The sequence below is a fragment of the Triturus cristatus genome, chromosome 11, assembly GCF_964204655.1.
Source record: "Triturus cristatus chromosome 11, aTriCri1.1, whole genome shotgun sequence".
Taxonomy (NCBI): domain Eukaryota; kingdom Metazoa; phylum Chordata; class Amphibia; order Caudata; family Salamandridae; genus Triturus; species Triturus cristatus.
Genome location: NC_140594.1, coordinates 795,412,725 through 795,433,118, shown reverse-complemented (window position 1 = coordinate 795,433,118; position 20,394 = coordinate 795,412,725). Strand labels below are relative to the sequence as shown.

Genomic DNA, 20,394 nt, shown 5'->3' with positions numbered 1-20,394 from the left:
GCGCCGAGCATCGCCTGGGCCGGATGGGTCTCCGACCCCCCTCAACACGCACATTGACTCATCGGACCTTTCCCGCAGTCCCCCTATATGACTTTCTCCTTGTCTCTTGCAGTCGCGGGGAAGGTGACAGCCTTGCCCGAGGGCGGGGGTGGGGGGCTCCACAATCTTGCACTCCCCAGTGCCGGCCCAGGTCAGGACATTGTAATCCGTATTTCAGGAGGGGTCCACTATGCTCTTTATACCCGAGCGCCTGAGCTTGGGGTCTTGTGACTGTTGGTTCGGTTCGGGCGACAGATGCTTCTGGTTTCGAAGTGTAGGGTGGGGGGTGGGGGGTTGGGGTTTGGTGTTTGTTTGGTGTCTCTCCTGGTGAGACTGTTTTGTTTGGGTTTGGGTTGTTATTTACTGAGCCTTTCACACAGCACTGCGCGGCGCCCGGCGTCGTGTCCCCTCATTCAGCTCCACCTGTGCGCTCTACTGCTGCTCACCTTTCGCCACCGTCCGCTTGCTTCCCCCGGTGGGAGTTCCGTGGTCCCTCCGGGGCCTGCGCGCTCCGTGCCCCCTTCCACTGGCACCCGGGTCCAAGGGTGTCCCACCGGCGCTCCCTGCCTGCCCCCTTCCCGGCGCGCTCCATTCCCACTGCTGCCATGGCTGATTTAGCTCCCAAAGCCCAGGTGCGCATTCTGTCCTGGAACGTGAATGGCCTGCTGGACCGGCTTAAGCGCACTGTCGTCCTTAAATACGCCCAGCGCGCGGGTGCAGACGTGCTCCTGCTTCAAGAAACCCACCTCCTCGGCGAGAACTGTCCCTTTCTGGCGCGCTTCGGGTATGATCGGGTGTGGCACTCCGGGTTCTGACGCGGGGGGTTGCGGTCCTCCTGCGCCGTTCCTTCCCTTTTGTGTTGGCCCGGGTGGTCCATGACTCCCAGGGGAGGGGGGTTGCGGTTAGCGGCACGCTTGACGGCCGGCCGCTCAGCCTCTTGTCACTCTATGTGCCGCCCACGGGGCTGTCTTCGGCCTTATCTCTGACCGCGTCCTGGCTGGCGACTTTTCCGCCTGGCACTATTGTTCTTGGAGGGGATTTTAATGCCGTCTCGGCCCCGCACCTTGACTCTTTGGGTCTGGTCTCGGACTCCCGCACGGCGCGGGCGAAGCAGTTGGCCGGTTGGGCGGAGGCACAGGGCCTATGTGACGCGTGGCGGCTCTGGCACCCACACATGCGGCAATATATCCACACCTCGGCCGCCCACCACACTCAGGCACGCATTGACGCGATCTTTGTCCCCCCGGCCGATTGTCTGGGTATCCAGGACGTCCGTATCCTTCCCCGGGGGATATCCGACCATTCTCCGCTTCTTTTGGGTTTGGGCCCACCGCCTCACGGGGCTCGCCAAATGTGGCGCTTTAATGCATGGTTCCTGCAGGACAAGACGCTCCGTAGGGAAGTGGGGTCCGCGCTGGCACTCTATTTTGGCGACAACGACGGATCGGTCTCCTCGGCGGGCACCCTTTAGGAGGCATGTAAGGCCACGGTTAGGGGGGTTGCCAAGGCACAGGTGGTGAAACATCGCCTGGCGCAGCTGCAGCAGCTCACGGCCTGCGAGGCTCAGGCGCTGCGCCTGGAGCAATCCGTTTCTGACTCTGGCGATCCGGCCGAGACCCGGCAGCTGCGGCTCCTACGTGAGGAGATTCGTCAGCGGTCGCTTGACGCGGCCAAGCTTCTTTGGCAATCCTCGGTGGCGCGGGTATACGGCTGGGGTGACAAAAATGGGGCGCTCCTGCACCGGCTGGCCACTTACCCCAGGGCATCGCGCATCATCCCGGCGCTGACCGACTCGGGTGGCACGCTTCAGTCCTCGTCCGTGGCTATAGCGGACGCTTTCGCTCAGTACTACTCACAACTCTACCGGGCCCGGGCATCGGATTTATCCTTGGCTTCACTGCTCGCCGCTGGTGATTTCAGCCTTCCCCGGCTGAGGCCGAGTGATTGGGAGAGCCTGGAGGTTCCCATCTCTCCCGAGGATCATTTGGTTCCACGGCTGGGTGCCCTGTATGCGGAAGCGGTTGAAAGAGGCTCCTTCCTCCCGGAGGCCGACATTGCCACGATTGTGGTTCTGCCTAAATCCACTCCGCCGCTCCGTGACAGGTCGGCCTACCGGCCGATCTCTCTGATCAATACCGATATCAAGCTGTATGCTGCGGTCCTGGCCCAGCGGCTCCGGCCCCTCCTGTCGTGCCTGGTGCACCCGGACCAGTGCGGCTTCATGCCGGACCGGGGCACTCGCCACTGCCTCCGCCGCCTCCATGTGGCTCTGGCACACCGCCATCGCATATCTCCCTACCTCACTCTCCTGCTTGCCGACTTCGAGAAAGCCTTCGATTCGGTGGGGTGGCCCTACCTCTTCGACGTCTTAGCCCACATGGGTTTCGGTCCCAAGTTTGTTGGGATGGTGCGGGTTCTGTATGCGCGCCCTCGCGCCAGAGTGTTGGTTAATGGGGCGCTGTCGAGAGCGTTCCGGATCGGCCGGGGCACGCGGCAGGGGTGCCCGCTCTCACCCCTCCTTTTTGCGTTCGCAATGGAGCCCCTTGCTGCCCTAATCAGAGCGGACCCTCTCATTCGGGGATAGGAGTGGCCGGGCCTCGAGGCAGACAAGATCGCCCTTTATGCGGACGACGTTCTGCTGTACCTTGGTGACCCAGCGAGCTCGGGCCCTCGGGCTCTCCACACCTTGGCCGCTTTGCCCGCGCCTCTGGCCTCCGCCTAAACTCGCACAAGTCGGTCCTCGTGCCTCTTCACCCCTCCCGGGAATGCTTTGATTGGCAGACCACGATTCCCCTCCGCCGGCTGTCTTTCAAATACCTGGGCATCTGGGTCTCCCTCCTCCCGGAATTGAGCTGGGCACTCAACGTGGCCCCCTTAGCCAAGAAAGCCAAAGCGGACCTCACACGGTGGCACTCGCTCCCGCTGAACCCGTTGGGGAGAGTGGCGCTCTACAAAATGATGATCCTCCCCCGGTTTCTGTATGTATTGCAGAACACTCCGGTGTCCTTTCCGAGGTCGTGGTTTCGCGAGTTGGACGGGATGGCCACCAGGTTCTTCTGGGGTGGTGGAAGGCCACGGTTGGCCCTGTCGATCTGCCGCCTCCCCACCTTTGACGGGGGGCTTGGCATAACCAGCCTCTACCTTTATTACCTTGCCACCCGGCTTCTGGTCATTCATGACTGGTTTGGGGGGGGGATGGTCTGACCCGGCCTACAGGGTGGAATTGGAGGCCCTCGGTCTCTCCAGTGTTCAGGACCGCATGTACGGCGCCCCTATTCCCACCTCCTGCCCCGACATCAACAAGGCGGTTTTCCTGGCTTGGCGGGCAGCGCTCCGCCACCCCGGGTGGACCGGGAAGTTGACGCGCGCCACCCCTCTCTGGCATGGGACATGGTTGCGGGAGGTTGCGGGGCTGGAGGGTTTTGGGCCGTGGGACTTGCTCGGCATCTCCCGGCTGGGGGATGTATGGCGGGGGGACGCATGTGCTCATACTCGGAACTGCAGGCGCGCTTTTCTCTCCACCCGTCCCAATTTTACAGGTACCTTCAATTGCGACACGCTATACGGGCACACACCCCGCTGGACATCCGGCTGCCGGATCATAGCCCCCCGGAGGCTCAGGTTCTGATGGGTAACCTAGGGAGGGGAGGCATATCCAGAATATATCGTTCTCTTGTTAACAATGCCCCTGTGCCCCAGGAGGGTCTGAAGGAGCGGTGGGAGGAATGGGTGGGCCCCTTGGACGAGATCGATTGGCGGGACGCCCTCATGGCTCCCAGGCTGGTGACGGCCTCCGCCAAGCTGAGGCTCATTCAAATCTATTATCTGCACACGGCCTACCTCACACCAGCGCGCCTGCGCCGTGCGGGCCTTTCCACTGACGCAGCTTGCCCTCGTTGTAGCTTTGACCCGGCCGACTTCATCCATATGGTGTGGTCATGCCCGGAACTGGAGGGGTATTGGCGTGGCATTGAAACTGACCTGGTGGAGGTCTTGGGGTGGGAAGTGCCGCATGACCCCAAGCACATCCTACTGGGCATCACTGATGGCCTGGACGGCACACGCGCTGAAAAAGTGTTTCTTATGACAGCGTTAATGGTGGCGAAGAGGGATATTGTGGCGGCCTGGAAACAGCCGCAGCCGCCCAGTCTGACCAGGTGGAGCGCAGGAGTGGATTGGTGTGCGGCGCAGGAGCGGACTCTTTACCAAGCTCGGGGCTGCCACAAAAAGTATCGTAGGATTTGGGGGAAATGGCTAGGAAATGTATCGTGACTTTGTGGTGCGGGGTGGGGGCGGAGGGGGGGGTAGTTCGGGGGGGGGCGGAGAGGGGGAAGGATTCCCAGACGGGGCTAATGTATACTGTTGGTCTGAAAGGCTCACTGTTTTTGTTGCATATGATAACAATAAAAACTTGTTTATCAAAAAAAACTTCCATCTAGGCTCTAAGGTATGGGGTCTGCTTACAAAGCCCCGAGATCTTCCTTTATATAATAAACTTCAACTTACCAAGGGGAGGGTGGTTAGGCCTTAAAGTCCTTTTTCCACTGTATGTATAGGATGACATCCCCCTTTATATTCTATGGTGTTGTAACAATGCTAACTGTTTTAGGTTTATGCATTTTGCTGCTGGGAGTGGCTCGTATACTGCATTATAGACCACGAAAGTTAAAATAAAAATTTTGAACTATAACCGTGACTCTGACAATTCTTATTGTGGATAAGTATGAGTGAGTGAGCAAAAGGGTACGTTTTGCTACCGCTATTCCTGAGAGAGTCGGGAGTGTTGTGTTCTGGGTTGTCTAATCTTTTGTAGCTTTGTGATTATGTTGGACAACAAATGAGACACTATAGTTAGTCGGTTTGGGGATTATGGGTGCTAAGGTGGTAGGAAGGTACAAACCCTATACACCAAGGTCCTATTTTTCTGCAAATAGTTATGTGTATGTGCAGAATCCCCATAACAAAAGCACCGGGTGAACATACCCATAATTCTGTTCTTACCCATCTATATATTTTTGTTATGTATGGCCTTTCAAATCATCAAATCCTGTTTTCAAATGTTATGCAGTGGCAGAGGAATAATGGGGGAGCAATACATAACATGGCCCTTCCTCCCTGTCCCAAATTAAAAAAAAGTACCTGACCTCTTGTCACGCACACCCACCACTCTCTGTGCCTTCCCTTCCCTCTTTCTCAGAAGCTGTGCTCCCTTCATTTCAGCACTGCTCTAGAAGACTCTCACATACCCCAGCCAGAGCAACCTCTGTTCCTTAATGAGGAAGCAACAGTGAGTTATGAGAGCTTTAACCCACCACTACCTCACAGAAATGAATTATCACATTTGCAATGTGACATTCATCCTAATGATGGTCAGTAAAAGATAATCAATCAATCCAAATTCTTCATTCGGCCACCACGCCATAAAAGCACACATTCAGCCATAAAAATCATGAACATTTCAAAACAATTCCCTTAAAATGTGTAGACCACTACAATACAGTATAATAAGTCCTCATAGCATCATTTGTTACAGGTAACGTAAATACTGACAGAGTGACCAATAATCCACTGAAATATTAGATCAACTACATTCAAGGGAATACTGTCATGAGCCTTATCGTTTCCCAATGTTTAAATCAACTAATAACATTTAAAGCCAAAAAAACACATATGTCAGGCATTGCTAATTGTTGTTAAAAGAGAAAAGTAGCATGGTAATGCCTAATGTTAGCAGCACATAGACAGGGTACTAAGAAGCGCCTACAGGGATATTTGTAAAAGGTGCAGAAAAGCATAAAGTGACTATTGCTTGATGCTCCGCTAGGTCGCAAGAACAGATAGGAAGCTGTTCAAACCAGGTGTCCTGAAAGGAAATGGCTAACAGAAAATGCAGGGTATTTAATTGACGATGGTTTAGGTAGAATCTGTACTGTGTATTTTCAACAAGCACAAATAACATGCAATACCTTTAAAAGTACAGAGAGCAGACTGTGTCACAACAACTTGCATAGATTGCTCCATCTGTCTCGGCGTTTGTCTCTGCAAAGTTATTTCAATTTCTTCTTAGACACGCATGCAAGCAATTCAGGGGAATTAAATTAGCCTGGAACGCCCATTTCAATAAAGGTCTGTTTCAGATACACCATCCATTGGATATTGGCCACATGATCAAGTGTTGATAAATCAGTGATAAGTGACTTTGAGAATTGGGCTTCATGACAAAGTCAGATTTTAATCCACAAATGCAGTGGGGCAAAACTAACATAGTCCTTGAGATGGTTCAGCCCAATTTTATCATGGCAGATGATGTTCACAGTGCTCTTTAGTATGGCCAAGAGGATGCGTAAAAACAGTTTTTAACCTTCTGCAGTGCTGAGCAGTTTAAATAACCCCAGACCTCAGCTCTGTATAGTGGGACTGAAAGACACTTGGATTTATAAATGTGTGTAAGCTCCTTCACAAGCCTATGGCAAAGCCTAGAAGCAAACCTAAACACTGCCTGGATCGAGGTTATAAACAGCATGCACATCAGCATTAGTAGATGTCCCCAGTGCAAACCTTCATCAAAATGAATCCCCAAATAGCTCAAGTGCTTTACCCTGTGAATTTTGACTTCCCCAATCTTAAGTGTTTTGGTTTCAGATTTCAAAGGACCAGAGACCATGGTAAAGGATTTTGACATGTTAACAGTAAGATCCAGATTGTTCCTGAAAAGGACGGAGAGGTCCAGCAATATTTGTAATTCATTTGCTGCTCTTGCAATGAGTACAGCATCACCATGTGTAGGAGGACTGGAATTGCATGTGTTGCAATGTGCGGCATATCATCAATCAATCAATCAAGGGTTTATATAGCGCAGCTACTCACCTGTAAGGTTCTCAAAGCGCTGAGTGGGGGGTTGTTTCTCCATCTGGCAGCAGGGGTTCAGTCGAAGAGCCAGGTCGTGAGATCCTTCCTGAATTGGGTCAGCGATAGGAATTGCCTGAGGTGGAGAAGGATCTCCCTCTGGTTTTGGTTAACCCTGGGCATAGTTCGCGAAGTAGCACTTCGCGAAGCTACACAAAGTGCACTACGCGAGCTACGCGTAGCACTTCGCGAACTGCGTAGTACCTTGTTCGCACTGTGCCCGATGACGTTTTCAATGATTACACAGTGAGGACAAGCAACCGGCACTGTGCAATCATTGAAAATGGCATCTTGCACAGTGCGAGCTGTAGTTTTCTGCTGCTTGAGTAGATTTTTACTCGAGCGGCAGCTTTCTCAACGCGAACTGGTAGCGAGCATACGCGACCACTCGCAATGAGAAACCTGACCTCCTCGCGTTGGGAATCTCGCCGGGAGGTTTATTTTCCATGCTCGCGATCGCCAACTTGCTGTTGCTGATCGCGAACAAGGAAAAAGTCTCGCCGGGATGTCATTTTGCTTGCTCGCGATCGCAAACTTGATGTTGAGAACCGCGAGCAAGCAAAAAATGACCACAGCACTACGCTACGCGTGTTCGCACTGTGCTACATTTAATTTGCGTAGTGCGAAGTAACGCGAACTTCGCAAACTACGCGAGCATAGCGTAGTGCTTTGCCCAGGCTTAGTTTTGGTCTTGTGGATCCATGGGACGGTGGCCAGGGCCATTTTGGTTGGAGCAAAGGTGTTGGCGGGTGTGTGGAATGAGAGGCGGTGGTTCAGATATGCTGGTCCTGCTCATGGAGAGCTTTGTAGGCATGTGTGAGGAACTTGAAGGTGATTCTTTTGTGGACTGGGAGCCAGTGGAGTTCTTGAAGGTGTTCGGTGATGTGGCTGTGGCCGGGGATGTTGAGGACCAGTCTGGCTGCAGCGTTTTGAACGTTCTGTCGTTTTCTGAGGAGTTTCTGGGTGATTCCGGCATAGAGTGCATTGCCGTAGTATAGTTTGCTGGTGAGGAGTGTGTGGGTGACCATCTTTCTGGATTTTGTGGGGATCCATCTGAATGCCTTCCAAAGCACGTGAAGCGTGTTGAAAATGAGGATACAGTGTTGATCTGGCGGTTCATTGTGAGCGAGAAGTCTAGTATGATGCTGAGATTACGTGCATGGCCCATGGGGGTGGGTGAGGTCCCAGTGCAGCATGCCACTAGGGATCGTCCAAGGCTGAGGGGGTTGGTCCCAGGATAAATACTTCAGTCTTGTCCGAGTTGAGCATGAGGCAGCTATCTTTCATCCAGTTGGCAATGGCCTTCATCCTGCTGTGGGAGTTTATTCTGGTGGCTGTGGGTATATTGGTGAGGGAGAGGATCAGCTGGGTGTCGTCAGCGTAGGAGACGATGTTGAGGCCATGGTTCCTGACCATGGCAGTTAGGGGGACCATGTAGATGTTGATGAGGGTGGGGCTCAGGGAGGAGCCCTGGGGCCCTTCACAGCTGATATCTGTAGGTTCTGAGAGGAACAGATGTAGTCTGACTCGATGTGTTCGGCTGGTAAGAAAGGAGTGAATCCCACCCAAGGTCTTGTCCTGGATGCTGGCATTGTGGATTCTCATGATTAGAGCATGGTGGGAGACGTTACCGAAGCTGGCCGAGAGGTCCAGTAGGATGAGGGCTGTGGTTAGGCCTTTGTCGAGGAGGGAGTTGATGTCATCAGTGGCAGCGAGAAGTGTGGTCTCAGTGCTGTGGTTGCTTCGGAAGCTGGATTCGGAGATGTCCAGGACATGGTTCCCTTTGATAAACTCGGAGAGTTGGGTGTTCATGTCCTTCTTGATGATCTTGGCAAGGAAGGACAGCAGGGAGATGGGTCTTAAGTTCTTGAAGACCTCGGATGGCTTCTTTAGCAAGGTGTAAATGTCAGCGTGTTTCCAGTCATTGGGGAAGGTGGTGGTCTTTATGGAGCAGTTGATGGTGCAGCGAAATTTAGGGGCAATGGAGGTGGCTGCTCTATAGAAGATGTGATACAGGCAAGGGTCCGAGGTGTCTCCAAAGTGGATGCTGTTCATAGTCTTGAATGTGTTGTCTGTGGAGAGCTGAGTGTAGTTGAGTAGGATCTCTATGGGTGTGGCCTGGTTGCATGTGGTGGTATCGGGTGTGGTGGGAGGGTCTTGGGTGTCGAAGTTGTCATAGATCTGCCTGATCTTGTGATGGTAGAAGGTGCTGAGTTTGCTGCAGAGGTCTTGGGAGGTTGGGAATTCCGTGGTCTTGCTGTTGGGCCTGGCAAACTCCTTGACAATGGCAAAGAGTTCTTTGCTGTTGTGTGCGTTGATGTTAATTTTGTCTTGGAGGGGCGTTTTCTTTGTGGTTTTGAGGAGGAGGTGGTGTGCGTTGATGGCGGGTTTGCAAGTTGCGTGGGTTTCTGGGGTTTTGTTGTTCCTCCATCTCTTCTCAGGTCATCTACAGGTATGTCTGAACTCGTGATGGCCAGGAGTAAACCAGCTGGCTTTCTTGCAGTGTTGCTTTCCGCGGGCCTACTTGAGGGGTGCCATAGTGTGGGCGCAGTTGAAGATCGAATGGTGGAGGTTGCGTGCTGAGGTGTTAGTGTCTTCTGATGAAGGCTTTGCGGTAGTGCTGAGGAAGGCAGTGAGATGTTCTTTGGTGACCTTGTTCCAGCTACAACAGGGAGGCAGGGTGGGTGGTGGTGTACAGTGGGTGTGGTGAAGGTAAATTGCATGCAGTTGGGATCAGTCTAGAGGAGTTCCATGGTGTGGCTATAGGTGATGTTTCCGCTGGCAGAGAAGACGGGTTTGAGCATGTGTCTCGCTGCAATGGTTGGAGTGGTGACTTGGTGCTTGAGTCCGATGTTGGCAAGGTTTTCCAGAACAGATGCAGTGTTCTGGTCATAGGGGTTGTCTAGGAGAAAGTTGAGGTCGCTGAGTAGGATGTAATCTGTGGATGCTAGAGCCTGGGGTGCGATTAGGTTGACGTTGGCTTCAGTGAAGGGTGGGTGTGGGTCCTGTGTATGAGGATGACGCGGAGGGTGGTGTTGGGATTGGTGTGGATCTGGAAATGGAGGTGTTCCATGGTTGTCATAGGGTTGTCCCAGTGTGTGATCAGGCAGAGGGTATTCTTCTGGATGATGGCCATGCCTCCTGCTGTTCTGTCCGTGCGGTCCTTGTGGGTGATTTTGTAGCTGTCGGGTATGGCGATGGCGATGTCCAGGCCAGAGATAGGGTTAGTTCAGGTTTCTGTGAGGAAAGCGATGTCAGGAGAGGTGGAGTTGAGGAGGTCCTAGATGTTTGTGGAGGGAGCGTGTGTTGAGGAGGATGCAGATGAACTGGTCGGGTGTGCTTTTGGTCGGCTGGGTGGCAAGAGGAGCTGGCGTGTGTATGTGGTTCAGAGTATAGCTGGAGATTTAGCAGGTAAAGGGTCCTTGGGTGTCCTTCGGTGATGCAAGGTGGCAGGTGGTGTGGCGTCCTGTGTTGAGGGTGTTGGATTTGTATCAGTGGGAGGTCCGGGAACTTGGGTCCATGGCACTGAGTGCGGGGTAGGGGGCAGATGAGCACAGACAGGCTTGCCATTGATGAGCCTCTGGTGCACCAGGGGTGCACCTGCTGTGCGTGGCAGCACAGTGGCTGCCATTAAGTAGTGTGGGGGGCTGGACAGCTGGGAGGTGGGAAATGAGGGGAGCGGGGCAGAAAAAGGCAAAAAGCTGAGAAAAGGTAGCAGCAGAGAAAAGGCAAAAAGAGACAGAAAAAGCAGAAAAAAAGAGGTGAGAAATTGCAGTCCAGTAGCAGAGCAGTGACGCTTTACCACTAGACCACTAGGGATGAGGCGCAGGTGGGAGCATGCGGGTGGAGGAGGACCTTGAACTCCTGTCTAGAGGGTCAGCAGCAGCAACTGGGGCAGCAGCTACCAGGCAAAGCTGTACAGTGAAGGTAGCAGTCCACTAGTGAGGTCACTGGACTGCTAAGATGGACTCTAGGCCATTGATGTAAATTTAAATGCACCCATGAAGTGCACCTTGAAAAGACCTGATACAGGAGGTACATTCTCCATCTTGACTACATCGTATTTTGACAAAGGTATCCCAGTGAAGCTGACAAAGAAGATCAACCATGGCCTACTCAATCCCCAAACTCTTCAGTATGCACCATGGCTTTGTTCGGTTGACAGTGCGGAAGGCACAACAGAGGTCCATAAAAGCCAAGTGGATGACACCTCTCATGGCCTTAACATACTTTACTATAATATGGAAAAGTCAAAGGCACTGTTCAACAATCCCACACCGTGGCGAAAGCCAAATTGGACATCCAAAAGGATGTTTTTCTCCATAGCCTCAGCTTTTAACCCTGGACAGTAAGACCCAATCTGATATTTTTGACCTAGAGACAATCAAAGAGATGGGACGGGAGCAGGAAGGTTGCTGTTTGCCACCCTTTTTAAAGATTGGGACACTAATGGTCTCTTTTCCATGAATCCAGTAACAGCCCTTTAATGATATCTCAAAGTACATTATGCCGGACAGACTTCACTTCCTCAGAATGCCGGTGCTTGCCTTCTGTGCATTGTTTAGAGATTTATGAGCAGCAGAACAAGCATTATTAAACCATCTACACACATGTGCAACTCATGGCTCTTTTTTTCACACAAGTTTACCCAAGATAGTCTTGCACAAAGTATCAAAAGAATTTAAAATAAAGCCTGGGTCAGTGTTTGTTGCCAAACATACACTGAATTTAGAAGCACAATATTTAATTGCATCATGAAGAAATACTGCAGGTTTTGATACGGGCCTATTTGACAATTGTCAAATGTGTCAATTTTAAAACAAGTGAGTTATGGTCACCAATACATATAGTGTGAATTATAAACTCAGAGAACAAAGGACGTAAATGTTTTGATAACAAGATCACATTTACTGTACTGCTAGCCCTGTACTCATGACAAATTGGTACATGAAGATTGTGAGAAGCACCCATGTCCCATACAAAAAACATATTATATTTTAAAATCAAATTATTCAGCACATACCCATGGGGGAAATGGTCAAAATGGGTGATATCCTCATTTTCAGGGATAGGCCACAAGCCCACAGGTTATTTAAATTGCATAGGGAGGTATTAAAATCTTCTGCTCAAAAATGTGAGGATACATTGTAGAGGATTCACTAAAAAATGTGATGAAATACTCAAGTTGCTTCCCCACTGCTGTGATCCTATGATCAAAAATATTATGGTAAAAGTTAATAAGCATAAGATGATATGAACTACAACAAGATAAAAGAACAACTTGGTACCATTTTTGAGGTACTAATAACCTCTTCCTTTGCAAAGGATGCTTTAACCGAGTTAAGTAGAGCCAGGCTACACTTTGCCCTCCCAGATGGAGACAGTGAGCAAAAGGTGGTAAAACCATCAACTACAAAGTTCTCCACTGTGGGAAGCTGGCTCTCCATAAACTATACCAAAAAGAGTTATCATGTGCAGAGAGTCCAGTGGATCCTCAGAGGCTTCATTGAGGCTAAAATAGATAACGTTCTCTTTTGTGGTAGTGTTGCCGATCTGTTAGGCTTATCAGAGGGTAGTATTATGCATTCAATTAATTAATAAATCCGAGACCAATTTCTGAAAAAATAATACTTGGTTATATTTATTTTGTAGAACCACAGAATTTTGTCTCATGTAAATAAGTTTTGCAACAGAAATACTTTACTGTGTCAAAAATGGACACAGTGCAATTTTCAGACTTTGAAATGTTAACCTATAGGAGGAAGAAAACATTCAGCATACAGGTAGGTAACATTAACTTACAAGACAATTCTTCAGAAATTAAGATCAGTGCTGGGCAAGGTTCAGTTCAGCAGCAACAGTACACCACCAGCAGCACGGGGGGCGGATGCAGGTAACAAGTTCGAGGTCAGGCGCCCAATTCAAATCAATGGGGAATGAGGGCAATTGGACAAAGGCTGCTTCCAGACAAGTAGCAATTGGGGGACCAGTCTCAGGGGGTTGAGGCCATCACTGGACAGGGCCTAAGGCAGCACCTACTCTACACCACCAGCGGCAAAGGGGAAACCAGGTGCAGGGTGCCAACACAGCATTGGGTGCCCAATGAAAAGTAACGAAGAAAGGCCAAATCGGAAAAGGGCCGCAGGTGGGAAACCAGCAGCTGTAGAGGTAAGTTGCGATGCTCAGTGATGGAAAGACACCTTTGGGCTTCTTCAAGGAGGACTTGTGCAGTGATGACTTTTGGCATCAGAAATGGCTTACCAGAGCAGGTCGCTGTTGGGGGGGTCTCCATGCAGATGCTGCATGCGATGTCGTGGAGACCGCGAGAGGTCAGTTCACAGTGGACTCGGGCTATGGAGCGCTGGGGAAACTTGTTGGTGGGACTCTGGTGGGCCACTTGGACTCAGGATGGAGGTGTCAGGTGCAGAGGTAGAACCGGGGGCGGGCTTCACGGGTCATCAGGTCACAGAGTCTTACTTTGAAGATGATTGCTTTGTGAACACCCGTGAACACATCCACTGGTCTCGGGAAATCTTGGTCTTCATTGAAGGAAGGCAGTCCTCCAAAGGTTATGGAGGTCGCTGGGATGCAGGGCGAATCATTTTTCAGTGCAGGATCATCGAAGGCTGTAGACAGGCTAGCAAGGCTGGGGCCAAGTTGGTAGTTCTCTGCAATCTTCTCCGCTGGTGCAGCGCTATGGTGTCTGGCTCTTAGGTCAACTGGAACTGAAGTTCAGTGTCTGAGGATGCCGCCTAAATACTAGATTTAGGGGAGTTACAAGGGAGTGACAGGTAATGGCCAATGGGCCACTTACCTGTGGTGTCTGCACCCTCTATCATGCTCACCTTCTGTGGGAGGGGGACATAGACCTAGCCCTGATTGGATAAGTCCCACCATTACAAGGTGGTGGGCACTAAAAAGTATACTTCACCTTGCCTCCAGCATGTGAGGGGTGGGGTTGGCTAAGGGGGGCACATCTCCTAATCTTCCTATATTTTTCCACCTGTCCTCCCATCAAAAAGGGGGTGAGGACAGGATGGGGGGCTGCTGCTTCTAACAGGAGAGGCTAAGGTCATATTACAAAGGCGGCAAGGCCTTTGAAGCTTCCTGCCCAGATGGCTCTTCCTGACCAGGGGAGGTGTGAACACCTCCACCCAGGAAAGGCCTTTTTCTCAACCTCAGAGTAGGCAGGCACTCTCCCCATGGGATCAGAACATGGTCTGGTGGTGGCAACCTGGCTCAGGCCAGTCAATGACCACAGTAAGGATTGGTAGCGTTCAGGGGACCCCTCTTGGGGGTCCTCTATGAGCAATTTTTAAGAAGTCTGACACTGGATTCAGTGCAGGTTTATAATGTTGAGATGTTTGGTACCAAATATCCCATGTTTCAATTAAGCCATCATGAGACTGGGGAGCTCGTAATGATGAGTGTCCAGCCCATGTACTTACTATGGCTTCCCTAATCACTTACAATATCCAGGGGTGCAGAGACAGAATATCGAATCACAAATATCGAGTTGCACAAATATCGAGTTGCAAATATTGGGTCAGAAATATCGACAGGAAGAATATCGTGGACAAGAATATCAACTTAAGGTAAGTAACATCGATTTTAGAAATATCGAAGTGTTTAATGTCATTTGCAAAAATATAGCTGTTAAAAATATCCTTTGTTTATAATGTTATGTATTTTAGCACATATTTTATATCTGTGTTGTATATTTTTTGTATCAGAATTGGTTGTATTTTTAATAAATGTGTTACATTTTTAGTAGTTATTAATTTTCTTTTTATTTGAATTTTTAGTTCTGTAGCGGGTTGTGAGTTTATAGGGGAATAGGGTGGGAAGTAATTGAATTATATTAAATGCATTGATTGATTTTTATTTATTAATAATTGTTTGAAGATGATTGCTTTGTGAACACCCGTGAACACATCCACTGGTCTCGGGAAATCTTGGTCTTCATTGAAGGAAGGCAGTCCTCCAAAGGTTATGGAGGTCGCTGGGATGCAGGGCGAATCATTTTTCAGTGCAGGATCATCGAAGGCTGTAGACAGGCTAGCAAGGCTGGGGCCAAGTTGGTAGTTCTCTGCAATCTTCTCTGCTGGTGCAGCACTATGGTGTCTGGCTCTTAGGTCAACTGGAACTGAAGTTCAGTGTCTGAGGATGCCGCCTAAATACTAGATTTAGGGGAGTTACAAGGGAGTGACAGGTAATGGCCAATGGGCCACTTACCTGTGGTGTCTGCACCCTCTATCATGCTCACCTTCTGTGGGAGGGGGACATAGACCTAGCCCTGATTGGATAAGTCCCACCATTACAAGGTGGTGGGCACTAAAAAGTATACTTCACCTTGCCTCCAGCATGTGAGGGGTGGGGTTGGCTAAGGGGGGCACATCTCCTAATCTTCCTATATTTTTCCACCTGTCCTCCCATCAAAAAGGGGGTGAGGACAGGATGGGGGGCTGCTGCTTCTAACAGGAGAGGCTAAGGTCATATTACAAAGGCGGCAAGGCCTTTGAAGCTTCCTGCCCAGATGGCTCTTCCTGACCAGGGGAGGTGTGAACACCTCCACCCAGGAAAGGCCTTTTTCTCAACCTCAGAGTGGGCAGGCACTCTCCCCATGGGATCAGAACACGGTCTGGTGGTGGCAACCTGGCTCAGGCCAGTCAATGACCACAGTAAGGATTGGTAGCGTTCAGGGGACCCCTCTTGGGGGTCCTCTATGAGCAATTTTTAAGAAGTCTGACACTGGATTCAGTGCAGGTTTATAATGTTGAGATGTTTGGTACCAAATATCCCATGTTTCAATTAAGCCATCATGAGACTGGGGAGCTCGTAATGATGAGTGTCCAGCCCATGTACTTACTATGGCTTCCCTGATCACTTACAATATCCAGGGGTGCAGAGACAGAATATCGAATCACAAATATCGAGTTGCACAAATATCGAGTTGCAAATATTGGGTCAGAAATATCGACAGGAAGAATATCGTGGACAAGAATATCAACTTAAGGTAAGTAACATCGATTTTAGAAATATCGAAGTGTTTAATGTCATTTGCAAAAATATAGCTGTTAAAAATATCCTTTGTTTATAATGTTATGTATTTTAGCACATATTTTATATCTGTGTTGTATATTTTTTGTATCAGAATTGGTTGTATTTTTAATATATGTGTTACATTTTTAGTAGTTATTAATTTTCTTTTTATTTGAATTTTTAGTTCTGTAGCGGGTTGTGGGTTTATAGGGGAATAGGGTGGGAAGTAATTGAATTATATTAAATGCATTGATTGTTTTTTATTTATTAATAATTGTTTAATTGAGATGTTATAGTGTTAAATGTGTAAAGTAATTTATTATTAATTGGTTAATGGTTGTGAATTAATTTAAATTAATTCATTGGTAATTTATTATGGTAATTATGTTATTAATTTTAGGTGTGTGTTGTGGTGTTTACATGTGTTAAGGGTGGAAAGTAATTTATTTTTAATTGCTGAATTAATAATTGGGCGTTAGTTAATTTTAAGTAATTAATTGGTAATTAATCATGGTAATTGTGAAATTCTTTTTTAGAGGTGTGTTGTGGTTTAAATAGGTGTTAAGGGTGAGAAGTGATTTATTTTTAATTGATGAATTAATAATGAGATGTTAATTAATTTTAATTAATTAATTGGTAATTAATTATGGTAATTGTATAATTAATTTTAGGTGTGTGTTTTGGTGTTTATATGTGTAAAGGGTGGGAAGTAATTTGTATTTAAGTACCTTATATATAGTTGTTAATTAATGTTAATTATTTGATATGTATTATGGGTAATTCAAGTCTTAGCAAGCCCTAATCAATGAATAGCCACTGGAGCCACTAAGTATAACTCAAGGCTGCATCACAAGCCACTTCCAGATCTGAACCAGGACCAGGACCAGGATCTTGTTCACAACAAAATGCCCAGCTTAAGCTCAATGGTCTTTAATTGCTCAGAAACACGGTTAAGCTTAGAATTTGATAAAGCGCTGAGCTTGATGCTAAGGATTTTTGCTACATATGCCCCATCATGAAGATCAGCATCATGAGGGGCCTGCAAAGCTTGTGTTAATTGTGAAACCAGTGAAAATAGTGGAAGAGTGATGTTCCGGGCTTAGCACTGCATATACATCGCATGTCTCTTCCTTTGCTTAGCAAGAGGGGCAGATCCGGGAGAAGAAAAAGTGTCCATTGCACTGTCTTGAAGGGAATTGGGATGGGATGACTCCCTGCCTGGCTAATTCAGCTGACTGCAGAGGGATACCATGAAGATTTAAGAAAGACTATGTGCATCACTTTGGTAGGATTGCAATTGGTGAATCAGTTCTTGCAAGGTAGTCAGTTATTGTGGGTGTATAAGGAAGTCCAGGTGAAGGAGAAATGCCTCTCCACAAGCTCGAGCTATTTCGAAATAACTCCCATTTCACGAACCAAGGACTCTTCAATTGTAAATCCTCTTGATTCAGATGTTTGATTTGACAGGGCAGACACTGGTGCAGCCTTGTTGCCCCATCTCTTGACCCCTCTCAGGGCCAGGGACCAAGCTCCTAAGTGACCTTCGTAATAGCTTTCGTTGGTCACTTGAACACTCTGGGGCAGATTTACAAGCCCCCTGCGCCACCAGTACGTCACTTTTTGTGACGTACTGGTGGCGTATTTAACTGCTCCATATTTACAAGGACAGGAAAAGCCACCCTGCGTGGCTTTCCTGTCCTTGTAAATATGGCCCCTTTACATGCAGCACTTTGTGTAAAAGGGGCATTTCATGGGTGGTGCTGTGGGTGTCCCCACGCAACACCCATGGAACTAGACACATTTCCAGATTTGCGAGGAATCATAAATCTGGAAATGTGTCTGTTTGCTGCGCCTCCCCAGGGGAGGCGTAGGTAGGCGCATTTCTCCTCGTTTTTCCCTCTTTCAATGCATGCTGCATTCTACAGCACGCATTGAAAGAGGAAAATGCCTATACTGATTGTTTTTGTGCAGGAAGGTGCCCCTTCCTGCACAAACACAATCTTCCCATGATGCAGGCATCCGCAAGGGTGCCTGCGCCAGCGCATGGTAGCTGTTTGTGCGCCAGCGCAGGGGAGAGCAGAGAAATGCAACATATTATTGTAAATATGTTGCATTCCTATGCTTTGGAAGTGCCGCAAAGTGTCTCAGCCAAAGGGCTGGCGTTGCCGTGCTGCTTCACTTTCTCGTAAATCTGGCCCTCTATGCCGTAGGCTCCTTGGGCTCCTTAGATGCCTTAGGCCCATAAACCGATGGGTCCACTTAAGTTCAATTGGAACTGTCCGCAGTAGAGATAGTATGTGTGCAGGGCCGGACTGGGAACTGAAAACGCCCCTGGCAAAGAGCTCCGCCGGCCCCAGGGGAGTGTAACGGGGGGTTGGATGCTAGTGGAAAGCTTTCTGCCACTTTTGTTTCAGGGGGCTATCATTGCAGCTAGACTGCAAAACCGCCCCGGTATCAAAAACAGCCCCCAGAGGTTTAAAACCGAACCCCACCCTGCCACCCCACTGGGGAAACACCCGGTGCAGCCCTGTATGTGTGCACTGAGTAAAGGGTTCTACAATCACTCCTAGCTCCTCCTAGTCACTTGAGAAAAGGGCAAAATCCAGGGAGAAGGAGGTGGTGGTAAACCCTTGCTGTGCAGCTTCCTAATTCTTTCCCATACTTTCCATCACTTTCCTTTTATTCTCAGTGATAGCCGTACTTAACAAAACACTTTACCATATCTCCCGTCTCCAAGGGCGAATAGAACAACGTGTTCAGTTATTCATATATTATCCAGAGATTCATATCACCCAGCAGGCAAAAAAAAACGTAGATGGCCTATTTAATGGTATGATAACAGTTGCAGTGTAGATTCTGTTGTAGAATATTTATAGAAACCCACAAACCGGTGCTATAAAAGCACAGCTCGCACCTCCACCTTTAAAATATCAACACTTTTCACAGAAGTCCTTTTGTTTCTTTTGGGACACGTTGGAAAGTTACCATTCTTTCCACTTTTCCTTTCTCTTCATTTGATGTGCGTAGACACAGTTATTTATTCTTGGCACAATCCATGAAAAGCAGCAATTCCACACTGCATTATTTCACGGAGAGTTTCTGTGCATTCTTTTGTTCCTATTTTGTAATTATTGAGAGATATATTTAACAAGTGTGTGCAGGGCGACGCAAAATAATGAAACTTACCAAGCCACGAAAGCCCAACTTGCATGGCTCTGCGTAATGCCAGGCTGCGCAAATCACTGCCTTGAGTTACTTTGTCCCAGGGAGGCATTCCATGGGTGGAGTGTGGGTGTTCCCATGCATCCACGCATGGATTCTGAAGCATTCCCTGTTTTACCAATACTTGTAGACCTGGTAATGCTTCAAAATGCTACACCTTCCCAGGGGAGGCGCAACAAGGAGACACACCTTTAGTACCTGGGGCGTAGCTTGGTCAGTAAAATTGGGGGGATGTGAGTTTCAATACATTATACCGACAAGCAGGGTGCATGAGAGGGGCCAAAGGGGCAGTGGAAAGGAAAAGCAATACAGATTGATAGGAGTACTAAGAGAGAAAGCACAATATTTTTTTTAAATAATTAGGGGCAGATTTATGAGCCCCTTGCGCCTCATTTATGCCGCCGTAGCGTCACATTTGTGATGCAGCGGCGGCGCAAATCCTGCGCCATGCTGCGGGGTATTTACAACGTGACGCATCTGGCAGATGCGTCACATTGTAAAGCCCTGCGCCACATGTAGGTGTTCTGGAGCAGGGGGGGGGGGGCGTTCCGGCGCAGGAACGCCTCCTAAAAGTGGCTGAGTGACATCTACAAGATTTCACTCGGTCACTTTTAAGGCCATGCTGCGTCAAAACCCTGCGCCTGCTTGAAGCAGGCGTAAGGATTGACGCAGCATGTAAGGGATAGGGCACCCCCGAGCCTTGCTGGAGCTGCATCGCGCTTGCGACGCAACTTCAGCAATGCGCCGCCTTTCCGACAGGAGATGCGTCACGCATCTGCCCATCCGAGTGCCACGGTGCGCCGCATTGTAAATGCGGCGCATCAATGGTGGCGCACGGGTGGGCAGATGCGTCGCAACTCTTCTGGCGCATCTCTGCTGATTAGCAGAGATGCGCCAGACGTCATAAATCTGCCCCCTAATATTTTGAGGACTTTCAAAACAGAGAGGGAGGGAGTGTGCATTTTTGTCTGTGTGCATGCAAACATTCATGATGAAATCTGACAGACATCTCACCATACCTGACTGAAAGCTACGTCCCCGTTTATTACATCTCATTTTGTGCTCTTTCTATGTGGGCTGCATTCTGCAGCACACATAGAAAGAGGGAAAAGCCTCAGAGGATTCTTTTTGAGCAGGAAGGTGCCCCTTCCCGCATAAAAACCTTCCTGCCCACAACTCAGGCAT

At 49.1% G+C, this 20,394-nt stretch overlaps 1 protein-coding gene across 1 annotated transcript in view; it reads right to left on the bottom strand.

The window, feature by feature from the left end:
• LOC146785455 (calcium-activated potassium channel subunit alpha-1-like) overlaps positions 1-20,394 on the bottom strand; it is a 1,319,298-nt gene that overhangs the window by 1,211,694 nt on the left and 87,210 nt on the right. The window lies entirely within an intron of this gene.